The sequence below is a fragment of the Hippopotamus amphibius genome, chromosome 4 (genome assembly GCF_030028045.1).
Source record: "Hippopotamus amphibius kiboko isolate mHipAmp2 chromosome 4, mHipAmp2.hap2, whole genome shotgun sequence".
NCBI lineage: Eukaryota > Metazoa > Chordata > Mammalia > Artiodactyla > Hippopotamidae > Hippopotamus > Hippopotamus amphibius.
Window position 1 is genome coordinate 28133021 of NC_080189.1, and position 19421 is coordinate 28152441.

General features: G+C 37.4%; 1 long non-coding RNA gene and 1 other non-coding gene across 2 annotated transcripts in view; one reads left to right on the forward strand and one right to left on the reverse strand.

Annotated features, from left to right (window-relative positions):
- Positions 1-379: 379 nt before the first annotated feature.
- The window catches only part of LOC130851629 (uncharacterized), a 45344-nt gene continuing 26302 nt past the window's right edge, over positions 380-19421 (reverse strand). The window contains exons 3-5 of the long non-coding RNA XR_009053235.1: positions 11333-11468; positions 7291-7459; positions 380-1774 (exon numbers count right to left, since the gene is read on the reverse strand). This is a non-coding gene — a long non-coding RNA (uncharacterized LOC130851629). The remainder of the gene's footprint in view (positions 1775-7290; positions 7460-11332; positions 11469-19421) is intronic.
- Positions 11264-11473, forward strand: LOC130852834 (small nucleolar RNA U3). The gene has a single exon (XR_009053542.1). It is a non-coding gene; the product is annotated as a small nucleolar RNA U3 (small nucleolar RNA).

A 19421-nucleotide genomic window follows, 5' to 3' on the forward strand; every position in this document is an offset into this window, starting at 1 on the left:
TAAGAAGGTGAGCTGTGTGTTTTCTTTCCAACGGCCCTGCTTCTGTGTTGAGTACTAGACTTATCAGAATTGTGATCTCAAAGGTATGGATGGAGATTTAAGGGTTTCCTCATCTAGCCACTCATCCTTTGATTGAGTCGCTACAGTAATGTCCTATCTAAGTGACAATCTAGCTAAAGCTTGAACACTTCCAAGTGTTTACAAACTCATTATCTTCCAAACCAGTTCATTCCCACATCTTTGTGCTCCCTTCATTGTGTTAAGTCTAAGGACAATATTTATCTTTTATATAAACCACTTTTAGTGCCTTGACACTCACCACTAGGTCACACTGTAGAGTCTTAAAGATAAAATCAATAGATCTGTGCTATTTTTCAAGTAACCTAATCAATCAAAACATAAAAATGCAATATATTGAAAGCATAGTTAGTTAATAGTTTACCCAAGCTCTACTTTGTATATTTTTGATTTGGAAAATTGCTGCTACTCTTTCATATTAGAAGCTTCTTTAATATGAAACTTCTCCCTGTTTAAAATTAATCTATCTGTTACATGATTTAACTTAAGCTTAACAACTGTTCTGCAGGAAACACTTGTAAATGCTCAGCTGGTAGGAATCATCATCTAAAAACTCTAAACATCTAATTGTCAGTGACACTGTTTCAGAATTGGCTCAAGATTCGAAGGAGCACATAGCTTTAATAATAGAATAGTATTCTACTATTAAGGGGAAATAAGCATCCTAAAACACTTTCTTCCTAAACTTTATAGAGTCATTCTACTAAGTTTCCATATTTTAGGTGGGACTGTATTTTTTCCTTACCTGTGACAAAGCTTCAATACTACGCAAATAAAATGGTCTGGAAAAAATAAAAACTGATAAAACATAGTCATGTCTCGCCATTTCAGCAATTCTCATGCCTTCTCTAACTCTATAATGAACAAATTTCAAAGCATTTAAACTTGACCTCAATATTTTATCCAAATATATTGAAGTATAAAGTGCTCTGCTTTTTTCCCATAGCCACTGGAGCTGGTCATTGCGGAATATTTCACCACTCGGGCATTTACCTGTGTAGCTCTGTGGATTTCTCCTATAATCATAATTGTAGCAGTCTGGATAGAGATAAAAGCCCCATAAACATTTTGGTCTCATTTCTAAAGCCAGTGTGAGAGTAGCATTCATAATACTCCTCCCAGCAGTTTCAAATTCCTCTTGGGCAACTGTTCTCACTTTCATTTCTGACCAATCAGGATGGTGGTTTCTGGGAAAGGCTAAGGCGTAGTTTTTATATATTACTCTATTGCCCCATTTTCTGTCCCACTGTGGCTTCTAGCTTTCCCAGTCAATGACAACAAGACCTTCTAATCTCCACCAAGGGACCACTTTTGCAATGTCATCAGTGGTCTTCCTAAGGTGTTTGGAAAGGCTCATATTCTGTGGTATCCCTCTGTTAAAGGATTTTCCCTCTGGAGAGAAATAAGGATAATACCCTACTTCGTTTGGATAAAGTATGGCAATTGTTGATCCACTCTGAGTCTCTAAAGGATTTGATATAATATGAAATAATTGAAGATTCAGATCCATATTGAAGAAATGCTTACACTGCATTGTTGGGGCAGCCCAGAAAATGTTGAAAGGTCGTTTCTTGATCACGGGAGGCATTGCTGGCTTGAGGGCTGGATGGGTGAACACGACCAAGAGCAGCAGCACGCCTAACCATGCCACCCCTGGGTTACACATGGCTGGTAGGTTTCACATCACAGCAGTCTCCTTAAAATGAGAAGAGGAAAAAAATCAGACATGATGGAGTCAAATGTTCCTTTAGTTTTATATTACACAATGAATAGCAAATCAAGTAAAATCATGGTAGTGTTTACACTGCTCTTTGAGCGGTAGACAGAATTTTTTTAAGATTTGTGAGATTTATTGATATCTAGGTCTAATTTATACTTTTATCTTAACAGGGAAGAAAAATGAGATTTTTGTTTTTTTTTTTAAACTGGAAAAGTAAAAAAAAAAAATCCACTGAATAGAAACTAAAGTAAAAATTTTCACACAAATCTTTAGCTATGCAAACTCTATCTGCTAGCTGTTCTGGTTTTAATTTCCTATAATTCTGATCACATTAATCATTTGTCATTTTACCAAAAATTAAACAGAACAAAAAGAAATATAAAATGGTACTAACAGCAAGTAATACCTTGCTTGCTATTTGAAATGCACTGGCCTCAAAAGTGTATTTGTTCATTTGTTGGTTTGATTTTGAAAGACAGCAGTTATCCTTGGAATTAGTACAGGCTAAAATAGAAAACAGGGAGAAATGGCATTTACCTGCTGTTGATTATGGATTTTGGTGTTATCTTCTCTCAGGTACATAAATAAACCTAAAAACCAACTAATTGTTTAACTCCATGGTTTTCCCATGAATAAATTGGACTGTATTTTCACCAATCAATTCCTAAGTGAAACTTGGCTAAGTCCCTTCAAAATAGACAGTTGAGCCAAAAACTGCCAAAGAATCTTCCCAGACAAGGACTGTCTAATAATTATGCATTCCAGCGAATGAGATCTCACCATGAAAGCAGTATCGCTGAATTATGTATCAAAATTTTCTTATCATGCACATATTTTTTTAAATAAAGGAATCAAAAACTTATCTCTGATGTAATTAAACTCAGTGTCTTTTTAATTTTTATTTTTATAAATTTATTTATTTATTTAATTGTTATTTTATTGGCTGCGTTGGATCTTCGTTGCTGCATGCAGGCTTTCTCTAGTTGCGGCGAGTGGGGGCTGCTCATCATTGCAGTGCACAGGCTTCTCATTGCAGTGGCTTCTCTTGCTGCAGAGCACGGGCTCTAGGCTCGCGGGCTTCAGTAATTGCAGCGCAAAGGCTCAATAGTTGTGGCTTGTGGGTCTAGAGCGCAGGCTCAGTAGCTGTGGGATCTTCCCAGACCAGGGCTCGAACCTGTGTCCTCTGTATTGGCAGACAGATTCTTAACCACTGCACCACCAGGAAAGCCCCAAAACTCACTGTCTTTTTGAGTCAAACAGTTTTTCTGTAGCTCTTGCTGAATTTATCTAATATGTTAAATGCAGGAAAAGATACTGACCAAAGTCATATTTTAACTCTTGCAACATAGCACCCCAAGTTTGTAAAGAAGCTTGAGTGAGTCATAGGCTCTTTGTACATTGAATTTTTTAGTCATAGCTGTGAATGATAATTTATCTTTTTAAATAAAGTGGATATCACTGAAAAAATTGACTTTTTGAGGAATTTGTATCATGCCACTAGATGAATCTTTCAGTCACCAGAGAGACTCTACTCCCTTCACTCCTTTCCAACCATGAGATCTTAGGTTGACTCCCCTCTCAAAAAAATAACAGTAAACCTTCTTCTTACCTTTGTCATTCAGGAAAAATGAAAGCACATCCACTGTCCATAAATATTACTCTTTATCACCCTCTTCTCATCACTGCATGTGTGGTATGTATGGCATATATGGTTAGTTAAATGTCTTATTACATTAAATTTTTTAGAGACAAAAGTGCAAAAAACCCAAAATATTGTGCTTTAGTAAAATCCAGTTACAAGTTTCCTTTTCTAAAGTATTTTAATCATGTTTTCCATTTACATAAAAGTTACACCCTCTCTCTTTGTTACTAGCCTATGGAAAACTTATATAGCATTAGCTTGGTCACCAGTACACATTTTATAACACACTTCTTCTACAGTAATAAAAACTGCATTATGAATTGTATGAATTTGTAAATATAATTATTTTCCATGCTGTTTACTGAGATTTTATTCTATTTTCTAGTCATTTTTATTATTCAGAATACAAAACTAGATTTAAATTTTCTGACTCATAATATATATACATACATATCTACACACATATACGTACACTTGTTTTTTTACGCAACAAATCTTTATTGAGAGAGCCAGGTCTAGGGATGCAGCGGTAAAACCAATGTAATTCTACACATTGCAAAAAGTTATAGATACCCAAATGTAAGATGCAAAACTAGAAAACTCCCAGAAGATAACATAGGAGAAAATCCAAATGATCTTGAGCATGACAATGACTTTTTAGACACAACCCATGAAAGATAGATTTGATAAGCTGGACTTCAGGAAAATTAAAAACATCTGCTCTGTGAAAGACAGTATCAAGAAAATGAGAAGACAAGCCAAAGACTGGGACACAATATTTGCAACAGACATATGATAAAGGATTGTTATCTAAAATCTACCAAAAAAAAAAAAAAAAACCTCTTGAAACTCAACAATAAGAAAACAAACATCCCAATTAAAAAATGGGCAAAAGATCTGAACAGACACCTCCCCAAAGAAGATATACAGATGACAAGTAAGCATATAAAAAGATGCTCCACATTATATGTCATCAGGGAAATGCAAATGAAAACAACAGTGCGATACTATTCCACACAAGTCAGAATGGCCAAAATCTGGGACACTTATAACACCAAATGCTGGTGAGGCTGTAGAACAACAGGAATTCTCATTCACTGCTGATAGGAATGCAAAATGCAACAGCTACTTTGGGAGGTAGTTTAGCAGTTTCTTACAAAGCTAAATAAACTTTTACAACACAACGAAGAAATTGTGCTTCTTGGTATTTACCCAAGTTACTTAAAAACTTATGTCCACACAAAACCCCACAGAAGGATGTTTATAGCAGCTTTATTCATAATTGTGAAAAGCTGGACACCACCAAGCAGCCTTTCAATAGGTGAATGGATAATAAACTATGGTACATTCAGACAAAGACAGAGTATTCAGCCTTGAAAAGAAATGAGCTATCAAGCCATGAAAAGACATGGAGGAAACTTAAGTGCATATTACCAAGTGAAAGAAATCAGTATGAAAAGTATTCCAAGTATATGACATTCTGGAAAAGGCACCGGAGACGGTAAAAAGACAGCAGTTTCCGGGAGTCAGGGGGGAAGAAGGGATACGCAGACATAATGTAGAGGAATTTTAGGGCAGTGAAACTCTTTCATATGATACGATAGTCGTGGATTAGTGTCATTATGTATTTTTCAAAACCTGTAGAACATACAACATCAAGAGTTAGCTGTAATGTAAACTGTAGACGTTGGCTGATAAGGACATGTCACTCAGTTCATTGATTGTAGTGTACAATTCTGATGTGGGATATTGATAGTGGGGAAGGCTGTGCATGTGTGGAGATGGGGGTGTACGAAAACTCTGTACTTCCGGCTCAATTTTGCTGTGAACTTAAAACTTCTTTAAAAAATAAAATCTATTTAAACAGGAAAATGTTATTGACAAAAAACTGTGTTCGTGGGAGCTATATTTGCAATAGAGAAAAGCTGGAAACAACATACTTATGTGATCAATAAGGAGTTTGCTAAATATATTATGAAATACATCATGTAGTTCCATTAAATAGTATGAAACATTTTTCCCAGTTTCACATTGTCTTTTAACTTTTTCTCTTGTTTTGCCATGAAAGTCTTCGTAAGACAAAAGTAGGTTCTAAAGACTCAATTATAGATTGATACCTGTCAAGTAAACAATTCTTGCTTCTCCCTGAAGCAACTCCATCCCCTCCTCCAGCCTGAAGGAGCCAGCAGCAGCCTAGTATTTGGGAGAAAGACAATGGAGAGGAAGCAAAACACACCTCCCTTCTCTCATGGCAGATATGTTCCCAACAGATTTAAGCCACAGAAAAAAGAAAAATATTGACTTTTTAGTAAACTTTGCATTTAGCTCTATAATGAGTGACCAAAGTGCTAAAATATGGTCATTGTAGCTTGGGATCTGTGGATGATGCAATTCTGAGAGGTTTGGCCTGATGCTCAGTTTAATCTGATGCCGTGTGCTTCAGTAAACTAGGGTTGTCTAATAAGTAGCGAAAGGAAGGGCAATGGTCCAAACAGCAATGAGGAGGCATCTGCTCCTTCCCTGCCCAATGGGAGGTGACAGGTGAGACAGAAAATAACCATCAATCAAGAGGGCTGCAGGGTAAAAAGTCCAGGAGGCGGACAGTGGAGAGATGATCGCACAACAGTGTGAATGTACTCGAGGTCACTGAACTGTACATTTGAAAAATCATTAAAATGGTAGGTTGACTGTATGTTTACTTTACCATAATTAAAAAATAAACTTACAAAGAATGCTGCAGGAGAAGCAGAAAACATTCAGTTTTCTGTTATATCAAGAAAGTTAGGGCTTCCCTGGTGGTACAGTGGTTAAGAATCCGCCTGCCAATGCAGGGGACACGGGTTCAATCCCTGCTCCAGGAAGATGCCACATGCTGTGGTGCAACTAAGCCCATGAGACAACTATTGAGCCCGTGTGCCACAACTACTGGAGCCCACGTGCCTAGAGTTCACAACAAGAGAAGCCACGGCAATGAGGAGCCCCGGCTCCTGGAAACTAGAGAAGGCCCATGTGCAGCAACGAAGAGTCAATATAGCCAATAAATAATAAATAAATTTATTAAAAAGAGAGTTAAGCAACCATTCAGAAAAAGAGATGTAGGATCTACTTCAGGGGTCCCCAACCCCTGGGCCATGGACAGGTACTGGTCTGCAGCCTGTTTGGAACCAGGCCACACAGCAGGAGGTGAGCGGTGGGCAAGCAAGTGAAGCTTCATCTGCCACTCCCCATCACTCCCCAACAAAACCAGTCCCTGGTGCCAAAAAGGTTGGGGACCGCTGATCTAGGGGATTTTCTTGACCGCAGATTTTAAATTACAGAGGATACAACGGATAGGTTTGTCAGGTCAAGGAGGGATGTGAATTTGGCGCCATGAGAGGGTATAGAGAGGAAAATACAAGTGATAAACATAAGCTGGGAGCTTGGGCTTTATGTGTTAAAGGTGCGATGGAATGCGTTCTGATGGAGGCTTAAAAGGAGGTGAATCATCAGTTCCAATGACAGCTTCCTCCTTGTCATTGGTATCTTCAACTGAAATGTCATTGGTGTTCTTCAACTGAAATGTGAACCAATTAACATGATTCTAAACACGTGTGTGTGTCTGTGTGTGTAAAAATATATATATATACCTCCAAATTCATATGTAATTGGGGATTTTACTCTTTCCACTCAAAAAGTAAATCTTGTGACATCTCCCAGATAGATACATTGTTTACATATGATGAAATCAACAACCGCTAAGTTCATTATAATAATACATTATTAACTTAGGATCCAGTAAAAAAGATCACATTGGGGTTTGCAACAACTTTAAACCCACAAAGGTTTATAATCACATCATAGAGCCTCTTACAGTGTGCTGTGGGGCACTCCAGGTATAGGTGACGTTTTCTCTCAAGGCAGGTCTTGGTTGAATGAAAGTTGAAGGCCTTTAGAAGGCATGCAGCATCAATAGATTTTGTTTTTTACCTGCAGGATACTTATGGTTTTGATTTTCTCAGAGAGAGAGTAATAGTACCTTTCTAAAAAGACAAAGAAAAGAAATAATGATTAAAGCATAGCTGACTCCATAGAGCATTTGTTAAAACTCACCCATATTTCCAATTTCTAAAAAAATGATGTCAGGTCAAATTCAGATTATTTAAATTCCCCTACAAAAAATAATAATAGAGAAGTAAAAAATTCTCTATAAAGCTTCTGAAGGAAAAAACTGAGACTCTGGTCTGCTTCCTTACATAGATTGCCACAGCATTAGAGCCACCTCAGTCTAATGGCTTCAGGGACACTGGGACAAGAGTCCAGACATGTTTTCTAATCTTCGTGGAGTCTAGGATTTGTGGGAGAAAACATGAATCTTCCCTGCAGATAGGTTTCCACGATCTGTCACATGAACTCAGCCTCCCTGAAAGAGACTGGGCTGGAGGAGGGTACGAGAAGAGTGCAGTATTTTTGAAGGGTGGGTAGACTGAGGTCCAGCACCCAAAGATTGCAGGGAACAGGTACAAGTACAATGTGAGACTGGGCTTGACCATCTTCTGATCCCTCCTTGGCTCCCCCATTCAAGAGCTTGCCTGCTCTGGATAAAAGAGAACAATGATATAGAAGGAAGCACTATGATTCCTACTGCCACAGGGACCTATAAATTCCCCATGGAATTGAAATAGCAAGCTTCTCAGCTCCCTGGGGAAAGAGAAGAGGATTGGCATTTAGAGGAGTGGAGTAGATTGGTAGCCACACAGAAGGGCTGGGACAAACCCCTTGACTAAACTGTGACAGTGGGTCATAAAGTCGAAGCAAAGGACATTTGAGCAGAAGGAATGCAATGTGCTGATTAAATCAGAATCTTTGTTCTTCTTTCCTCTAGGACCTCTCAAGAAACAAATTGGAGGGGGCAGAGTAAAATATTGTATATCCACATGAGGGGTCTCAGAGCACTGGAGTTTGTGTATCGTTACACAGGTGAACCATTTACCCTTGATGGTGGGTAAAGTCAGGAAAATATGTTAATAACCCCACTCATCACATGTTTCTTTAGGAAAAAAGTGTCATGTCATATATGCTATTTGCTACTGTGCTTTATTCACATCAGGTGGGTAGTGGCTTGTGAGGATAATCAGCCTGGTTACAGAGGGGGAAAAGCTGCATTTTCTTAACACGTATACAGTATAGTAGGAGTAAGTTGTGAACTACTGTATAAGGATATATAAATAACCTACAAATTATATGAAGTTGAATCTTTTCTATAAGTTAGGCATACCCAGAGTACCACCTGAGTTCAAAACATGAAGATATCAAATGTGGTTAAAAAAAAATCTGGATAAGCCCTGAGCTGGAAGTGGTACTGGAGGCTTGAAGTTAAGCAGAATTTGAACAGGCTGAAACTGCAGAGGGGCTCCAGATGGAGGGAATAGCAAGAAAAAAGCTACAAAGGAAGAGAGATAAAGGGCCTGCACAAGTGGTAACAGACGTTGCTTTGTGAGGTGTAGGTATCTCGAGATGGAGAAGTCTAGCAGGCAGTTGGGAATTTTTCTCGAACTGTAGAACTGGGAATCTTCTGTGTTGAGGAGGCAGTTGGCACAAAGGAGGAAAATATCTACAGAGAAAAGATGAGATCAAAAGATTTTGAAGATCACCTTAAAGTTAAAGAAGGAGAGAAAATATCCAATAACAGAAAGAAAAAACAAAAGCCATGAGAGAATGGGGGGATAGGGCAGTGTACACAAAGGTAAGGGGCCTCAAGCACTGAAGGAAGGCGATGAGCTGTGCAAGATGAGAACCAAGAAAAGACAACTTGCTGAGGCAATTAGGTGCTGACTAATGACGGTCAGTATAGCAGCTTGAAGGTACTGAAGGGTTTTAATAGTAAAGCAGTTTAGTGAAGGCAGCATTCTTCCTCAGACTCAAGTGCAGTCTCTCTGTCCTTTTGATGTCCGTCCCTAGGGATCCTTCAGCGAGAGTGAAGGGAGGATTCCGTCTCAAGAAAAATGCCTGGATGGTTCAGGCCTCTCGACTTCGATATACTCAACTGAATTTACTCCTGACGAACCAAAAGAACCAACTGACACTAGATTTAGAGCCGTAGTAAATAATCAGGTGTGTGGAACTTGATGCCTTTTAGTCCTGAAATATTAGCAAGTGTGGGGCTTGATGTCTTTTAGTCCTGAAATACTAGCAGAGTTAAGATATAAGGGTAACGCTAGCTAATACAGTAGTATATGGCAGTACATATTTCATAATCGAAAGATAGATTATATTTACAATAGTACTGCATCTTCTTTTTTATTTACTAAGCCATCTTAATTTTTCAAGCAGTTGAAAACAGGCATTTCTTAATGTTTAGCTTTGCCTTTAGTAACTTTCATTTCTGTCTTTAAAATTAAAGTTTCAGTATCATGGAAAGGTCTATAGGCTTCTCAAAAGTGACATACACTCAAGCTGCAGTCTTTTGTAGGGAAGTCTTTAAAAGATGAAAAGACAAAACAAAAAATTCCCTACTGGAGCTCCACAATTTGGGTTAGATTTTAAATTTTAGATTAATAATAAATGTAGCTCAAGAATACACAAAATAAAGTAGGTTGAACTTGACTTGCACCCTTAATGGGTGCAAAAAAGGCAAAAGCTAAATTTAAATTTTATTAAACAGAGGATTCTCAGAAACAGAGAAGCCATTTTTGATGATACATAAAAATGAAAAGAAAGAAAGCTTTCCTTAAAAAACAACTTTCTACCTGAAGATTTTGAAAAGATTTACAGTAGAGGGAGCTGTAGTGAAGCGAGAGAGATTTTTAAATCTAATTTTTCAAGTCTCCATATGGATATTTAAAATTAGAATTATAAAGCAAAAAATTACCATTTATAAAATATCAAAAACTTCTGCCAGAAGCATCTGGGGAAATCTTTATTTTTGGAAGTATCAAGCATTACATCAGTTGCTTTGGCAGTGGGTATACTTGGAGATTACATGCTCAGTTTTCTCCCAAAGTCATCAATCTCCTCCTCTTCTGGGGAGGCATAAGAGAAGAGGCAGAGAAAAGATAAAAGTATTTCTACCACACTATTCTGGAAATTCCTTTCCCTTCAGGGCACAAAAACCATGGGAAGAAATGTGCTTCCCTAATACATGTCTATAGGGTGACTAGACATTTTGGTTCTGCTGGGGACAGTCACAATTACACCCATTGTCTAGGTGATTGTTAGTAGTGCACCTTTTAATTCTCAATTTTGCTCCAATTTAGACAATAAATTACATGTACACCCCACATATGTAGCAATTGCCCTATACAGACTCAGGAAAAGTATAACACAGATCTTTCTCAACTTATGATGGGATTAAGCCTCAATAAGCCCATTATAAGTTGAACATATAAAGTTGAAACCGCATTTAATAGACCTAACCTACTGAACATCATAGCTTAGTGCAGCCTACCTTAAATGTACTCAGAACACGTGCATTAACCTACTGTTGGGCAAAATCATGTAGCCCAAAGCCTATTTTATAATAAAATGTTGAATATTGCAAGTAATTTATTAAATACTATAAGGAAAAGAAAAAAAACCAGAATGGTTGTATGGGGACAGAATGGTTGTAAGTGTACGAGTTGTTTATCCTCATGATTGTGTGTCTGACTGGGACCTGTGGCACTGCCTCTGCTCAGCATCACAAGAGAGTATCTTAGGGCACATCACTAGCCCAGGAAAAGATCAAACTTCAAAATCTGAAGTACGGTTTTCCACTGGATGAATATTGCTTTTGCATCATTGTAAAGCTGAAAAATCATGGAACCACCATAAGTCAGGAACTGTCTGCATCAAAAATAGAAATTTCAAAGACTATGTTTTCAGGGATCATTTCTATAGTTCATTAAGAGAGAAGTTTCTCTGAATGTGTAGAGCACCTGAAACCCCGAGGAAGAAACTTAGTGTTCTCTCCTGAGTGTGAAGCTGGTTCTTGGCGTTGGTTCTGCAACTGCCATTTGCCATTGATGATCATTCTTCTCTTCCTCTGGGAGAGCAAGAGGGAGAGGCCACTGCCTGAGCAAAACAAACAACAAAAAATAAGTTTCAAAGTGCTTTTTAATTAGCCTACAAGCTGGAGGAATATGAAATTGCAAAAAAAAATTACAAAATTTAAACATGTAATAAAATTGGTGCCATCAGTAAATATGATTTTATTTATTAACTTTATCATGAGTTTGTTTAACAGCTTAGAAATAAGAGTAGTTTTTTTTATATTTTAAAATTTAACTAGAGAATTGTTAGTCATCTTCAATAAACCAATTTGTACTTTTTACTGTTTCTCCTCTTGAGAGGGAAGGCTTCATATAGTCTTTGGTTCAAGTTAATTAGCACACTGAAATATTTCATCCATTTTTAAGAGAATGTTAAGGTCAATTTATACAGAATATACCAGAATTCCTTTTCTGGTTTAATAACCACCAATGCTACCCCCAACCCCACTCAATTCCACTTAAATTTAGTTTTAGACACACAGATTGATGGAACAGAATAGAAAGCACAGAAATAAACCTATATATATATATATATATATATATAGTCAATTAATTTTATGAGAAAGGAACCAAGAATATACAATGGGGAAAGGATACTCTCCTCAATAAATGGTGTTGGGAAAACTGAACAGCCACATACAGAAGAATGAAATTGGACCACTATCTAACACCATACACAAAAATTAACTCAAAATGGATTCAAGACTTGAATGTAAGATCTGAAATGATAAAACTCCTAGAAGAAAATATAAGTAGTAAGTTCCTTGATATCCAACTTGGCAATGATTGTTTTTGGATTTGATACTGAAAGTAAAGGCAACAAAAGTGAAAATAAACAAGCGGGACTACATCAAACTAAAGTTTCTGCACAGCAAAGGAAACCACCAACAAAATTAAAAGCAAACTACTGAATGGAAAAAAATATTTTCAAATCATATACTGGATCAAGGATTAATATCCAAAATATATAAAGAACTCACACTACTTAAAGATTTTAAAAAATCTGATTTTAAATGCGCAGAAGATCTGAATAGACATTTTTCCAAAGAAGACATAGAGAAGGCCAACAGGTACATGAAAACCTTCTCAACATCACAAATCATTAGGAAATGCAAATCAAAATCACAATGAAATATCACCTGACACCTGTTAGAATGACTACTATTAAAAACAAGAAATAACAAGTGCTGGCGAGGGAGGAGATGGAGGAAAGGGAACCCTCGTACGCTAATGGTGGGAATGTATATAAATTGGTGTAACCACTATGGCAAACAGTATGGTGTTTCTCAAAAATTAAAAATAGCACTATCACATGATACAGCAATTCCATTTCAGATATTTATCCACAGGAAAAAAAAAACCTAACTCAAAAAGATTTTTGCACTCCTATGTTCACTGAGGCATTATTTACAATAGCCAACACATGGAAACAACCTAAATGTCCATTAATGGATAAATGGATAAAGAAAATGTGATGCACACACATATGTATATATAATGAAATATTATTTAGCCATAAAAAAGTGAAATCTTGCATTTGCAACAACATGGATGGATGTTGTAGGGATTATGCTAAGGAAAATAAATCAGACAGAGAAACACAAATACAATAGGAACTCACTTATACGAGGGATCTAAAAAAAAAAAACCCAAGCTCACAGGTACTGAGAAGCGATAGCTGGAAGTGGGAGAAATGAGTTAAGAGAGTCAGAAAGTACAAACTTCCGGTTATAAAATAAATAACCCATGGGGATGTAAAGTACAACATAGCAACCATTGTTAATAATACTGTATTTTGGGGCTTCCCTGGTGGCACAGTGGTTAAGAATCTGCCTGCCAATGCTGGGGACAAGGGTTCGATTCCTGGACGGGGAAGATTCCACACACTGCAGAGCAACTAAGCCCGTGTGCCACAACTACTAAGCCCACATGCCACAACTACTGAAGCCCATGTGCCTAGAGCCTGTACTCCACAACATGAGGAGCCACTGCAATGAGAAGCCTGCTCACCACAACAAAGAGTAGACCCCACTCGCCACAACTAGAGAAAGCCTGCATGCAGCAACAAAGACCTAATGCAGCCAGTAAATAAATAAATAAATAGATAAATATTTTAAAAGATACTAATAATACTGTATTTTGTATTTGAAAGTTGCTAAGAGAGTAAATCTTAAAAGTTCTTGTCACAAGAAAAAAATTTCATAACTATATATGGTAACAGATAGTTAACTAGACTTATGGTGGACCCCATCTGGCAATATATTCAAATATCAAGTCGTTATGTTGTACACCTGTAACTAATATAATGTGATATGTAAATTATACCTCAATTTTTAAAAAAAGTTTTTAAATGTTTTTAGTAGGTTTAATAAGATTTTTTTCAACTGCCTCAGTAAGGAAACCAGAAGTGAATGAGAAATAACATAAATAAACGCCCAAACTGATCACATCCTCATGAGTCAGGGACAGGAAGTGAGTGGTAGGTAAAGGGAGATTAGTGAAGCTTATTCTTCAAGAGGATGAAATAGACATAGAAAACAATGTTGCTTAATAAATTAGTTCTCAAAAACACTGAGATTTTAAAACAGATGAGTATTACACTAGAAAGAGTTTTTAAAATTCAGAGAAACAGAATGACTGCATCCTAATTAAATCATAACAGATGATAGATTTATTTGACTAAGTACCAAAAGAAAAGAAACTTCTATTTTTACTTTATAATGAATTCACGTACCAAAAAAATGTATTCAGAAAAATATTCCTATTGGAATTGAAGTCAAAGAAAGAGCTAGTTTAAAATGCAAGACATTCATTGTAGAAAATATATCTGATAGAAAAAAATGAACAAACAACATGGAGCCAAAATGAATAAATAGAAAGTGATTAACAAAAATGTTAACAAAAGAATATGTAATTGCCTTTTCAAGTACCATATGCTTCATTTCCATAGGAAAATGAACCTGCTGATGAAAGAGTAAGGAGTTGAAAATACTAGCTAAAAAGAAGCTATGAAAATAAGTGATTTTTTCTCGGTACTGCCTTTTAACAAGAAAATTACAGGAAATATACAATTAAGAAATAACAACATCTTTACATAAGCCCGTGAGGGAAGGAACAGAAGAGAATACATTGAATGTGAATCGGTCAGAGAGAAGTGGCATCACTTTAACAATATGGAAGGAGTTTGTAATGAGCCTACTGATCTATTTAGAGTTAATTGATAAATACGGATGCCTCCCCTCAGTGACTGTAATAGCCTCTAAAAAGTCTCCCAACTTACACTCCTGCTTCCTTCAGTCTAGTTGCAACATGGCAGCCACAGTGTCCTCTTAAAACCTAAGTCAGATCATACCCCCTCCTGTACTCAAAGCTCTTCAATGATGCCCCATGTCCCTTAGAGTAAAACTGAAGGTTTTACGTGATCCTGGAAGGCCCTGCATGGTTTGGACACAGTTACCTCTCTGACTTCCTCTCCTGACTCTTCCCTGGATCACTCTCTAGTCACAGAGGCATCCATGGAGTTCCTACAACAGACCAGTCATGCACCTCCCTCAGAACATTTGCTCCAGCTCAGTATTTCTCAAAGGATGCCCCAGGGCATCTGTAAGTCCCCAGGACTCTTTCATGAGATCTAAAATGTCAACTCTAAAATAAAAGCTCAATAAATTTGAAAAGTGTAAAAGAGACCCAAGAGCAAAACACTGAGAATCACTGCTCTAGCTAATCCACTCTGGCTTGGAGGGCTCTTCCCTCACACATCTGCTCAGCTCAGTCCCACACCTCCCTCAAGACTTTGCCTCTGTTTCACTCTCCCAGTGAGCCCTACTCTGACCACCTCCTCTAAACCCCAGGCTTCTGAGACTCCCTTACACTTTCTCTTTTCCATGGCATTTATTACCTTAAAACACACTACATAATTTACCTAAATATTATACTTATTGTTTATCTCTACAACTGTACAACGCAAGCTTTGAAAGGGTGAACATCACGGTCTGTTTTGTTCACTGATTTATCCCAAGAGTATAGAAGAGTGCCTGACACACAGCGGATGTTTGTTGAGTGAATAAATGAAGGATGAAGAGCTGATAAAAATAGATTTCCAAGACATGTTGAAGTAATCTCTCTACAAAATAAAGCAAATGTTACATACATTCATCAAAATTTAATAAATGGGGAAATTGCTTAAGTGTCTATAAACATCTAAAAACACATAATAATAAAAAGCAACATGAAGGCTACAACTTTATCTGGTGAACCTGTTGGCACAGGGAAAGAAATCTTCGAAAGAGCTTGTGTCGGTAATTATATGCTCCAGTCTGGAATGACACACACCACTTCCATCACAACTCATTAGCTACAGCTAGTCACGTGGCCCCACCCAACCAAAACAGAAACAGAAAGCATATTCCTACCATTTACCTGAAGGCAGGAAGCTGGAACTATCTGATAACTAGCACTTCTACATGATGAATTGTGTTTCAAGTTTGGTAAAACAATTTAACAACCAAGATGAAGAAAATTTCCTGTGAATTAGTTCAGAATATGCCACAATTGTAAAATGCAAATAATGCTAATTTGACTATAAATAAGTGGTTTATTAAGACTTACAGCAGAAAATAGGTTAAAATATGTTACATTCATCATAATGAACTTTATTAATGATTTGGATTTGGGAGCATTCGTTACTCACATCTTTCCTTTTTTTCCTCCCTTCTTCCTTTTCTCCTCCCCTCTCCCTTCCCTCAGCAAATATTTATTGAACTCTTCTATGTACAGCTCATGGTACTACATGATGAAGATACAACAGCGAACAGACAAGATTTCTGCCCTCACAGAGCTTATAGTTTACCGACAACAAACAGGTAAGCAGAATTTAAAACTGAAAACTGTTAAGGATTGTGATAAGTGTTATAATGGAGATAAACATTTGATAAAGAATGAGCAGGATAGTCAGGAACGTCTAAAATGATACTGGAGATGAGATCTGTGGACTGTGAGGGAGCTAGTCTTACAAAGAGCCAGAGGAAGAGAATTCCAGGCACAAGGAACATGACTGAGAAATATCAGAGTCCTGTATGGTCTGTGCTGTGGGAGGAAGGAGGAGAGTGATGAGGGATGAAGTGAGAGAGGCAGGCAGAGACCGGCCCACGCAGGGCTTTATTGATGAAGGTAATGGGTTTTTTTATTTTATTCCAAGAGCAATGGAAAGTCATCAAAGGGTTTTTAAGCAAGAGATTGACATGATTTCTTTTATGTTTTTAAAAGATTACATTGGCTTCTGGGAGAACTATAGAATGGATGGGGAACTATTAGGAAGTTAAATGCAGAAATCCAGTTGGTTTTGATTAAATTCAGATAATGAAGATGGAGAGAAAGGAAAAGATTCAACCCATAGTTAATAAGAAAGCCAACCAGATTTCCCGCTGGATTAGATGTAGAGATAAAAGAAAAGGGAAAACTCAAAAGACTGTGGAAACTGGCAGAATGATGAGGCCATTTATTGAAATGCAAAATGCAGAGAAAAAAGTCAGAATTGTGGGCAGTCAAGAATCCTTTCTTTAACATACTAAATTTTATATGCTTCTTAAATATCCAAGAAGAGATACCATACATTCTGGAAATTTTACCATTAACTTAACATTTATTAAGCACTTATGAGCACTGAATTCATTATTTAATATACATAGCAGGGTCATAATTTTAAGTCATACTATGTAATATACACATTTTACATATATGTATATATGTTTATTTGTGAATGTACTTTTTATCTTAAATAAATTACATTAAATGTAATTGCTTTTTTAAAAAATGTATTTATTTACTTATTGGCTGCATTGCGTCTTCGTTGCTGCATGCAGGGTTTCTCTAGTTGCAGCAAGCCGGGGCTGCTTTTCGTGTGGGTGCGTGGGCTTCTCATTGCGATGATTTCTCTTGTTGCGGAGAACGGGCTCTAGGCATGTGGGCTTCAGTAGTTATGGCACATGGGTTCAATAGTTGTGGCAGGCTCTAGAGCACAGGCTCACTAGTTGTGGTGCACGGGCTTAGTTGCTCCGCGGCATGTGGGATCCTCCAGGACCAGGGCTCGATCCTGTGTCCCCTGCATTGGAAGGCGGATTCTTACTCACTGTGCCACCAGGGAAGTCCCTGTAATTGCTTTATTTTCTCTACAACTACTTTGGTTTTCAGTCTGAATTGCCTACATCTGAATAGGAAAAAAATTGACTGTCCAATTCCATTTAAATTTAATCCAGCATCTTTAAAACTATAGTGTTTCTTTCTATAGAATAAAAGTCTCATATGGTCTTCTCCATTCTTCTGCCTCTCTCCCTAAGGATGGCATCCTCTCATGCAGGGGGACGTAGGGGCAGCTTATACAACCTCGTGGCAGCAGCGAAGGATCAGGTCTTGAGTGTAACGTCCTTTGCCGCTTCTGGTTTCTAGTGCAGTATTCTTTATCCACCAGGATGTTGCTTAAAGCTCTCCAGCCTGATGTTCAATTTCTTGGAGTCAGTCTATCCCACATAGGATCAAAGGCAATGCAGGAAACCTAAATCTCCAGGCCTTCCTCCACTTCAACACAGTTCGTTTTTACGTGCCTGTGCTGCAAACTGAGCTATGGCAGCCCCCAAGTTTGCTTCCTCCCAGAGTCTCAGAGGGTGACAGAGGGTGAAAGTTTACCTCTCCACTATCTGTGTTCCTCTCATTTAAAGAATGCCCAAAACCCAGAGAAGGAAAAATGCAGAGAGACATCCACCCTTTTCACTCCCTTACCGTTCTCCTCTTTCCATAATTACCCTTAGTTTGAAAGGAGTGTGTTTTACCCCCAAGGGGGCCTGGCTGGCCGTCATAAGTAGAAGGGGTAACATCTTTCCATCACCTGTTGACTGCTAAGCTGAGTCCTCCAAGCTTACAAGACTATTGTCTTACTGCACAATCCCAGTGTGTATGTCAGAAGCAGAATTTTAATTTATTTCATTTGCATTCATCATATAACAAATTTTAGATTCATCCTGCACAGATGGAAGCTTTCTTAACACCAAGGTAAGAGTCGTGAGTTAAGAAAAGCAAAAAAAAAATTATATTATTTTAAAAATTACTAAAATATATTTATTATATAATTTAACCAATCCTCACATCAAACTTCTAAGTTGGTTCTCTTATTAATACTATTTTACAAAAGAGATAACTGATATAAAGGTTATGTAACAGAAATTATAAAACAACATTATTGGAATTTCAACCAATTCTATCTACCAAGCTCATGCTAAAATGCCTTCTTCTGAAATTTTTTTGGTTAATCCTTGCAAAGAGAAAAAAATGAAAGTCGAGGATTCTAAGGTGAGTAGGAAATGTAGGAGAGCAAGTGGAATGCTTGATCTGCCTCTGCCCCTTGAACATAATTCACATATCCAGCCACCTGCCTCCTCCTAACTTCAGCTCTTTTATTTCCAAGGTTGCCTTTAAATTCAGGATAAATAGTATAATCCCTGTTTTAGAGACTGCTTTATACATTGTAGTTGAGGAAGAATATTGCAAGATCTTTACAAAGCTTTATTAAAACCTAAGTTACAGTCCTAAGATCATTGTAGGTAATGCTTTGTGTGTGTGCTTTAATGAAGTAGTGTTTATGGCACGAGAACACACCTACTCTTATACCTGCCAGGAATAAGGCACCACACGAGTAGAAGGGTGGAGTCTGCTGATTGCATGGTTTCTGCCACCACAGCTTGCCCATAACCTTGGCCTTACTTCTGGTGTAAATACACAAGAGTGACTTCAAAGTTAAACATCTGAATGTGTTGCAACCAGCTTTTCAACTACAGCTGACTGTTTTCCATATACAAAATTCCTTATTACATTATGAGTCTCGAATAACAGAAGTTTGTGAATTTGAATGTTAACACAGGGTACTTAAACCTGCTATAAAAAGTTACTTCAGAAGTTGAGGTCTTCAGGAAATGTGAGGAAGTAG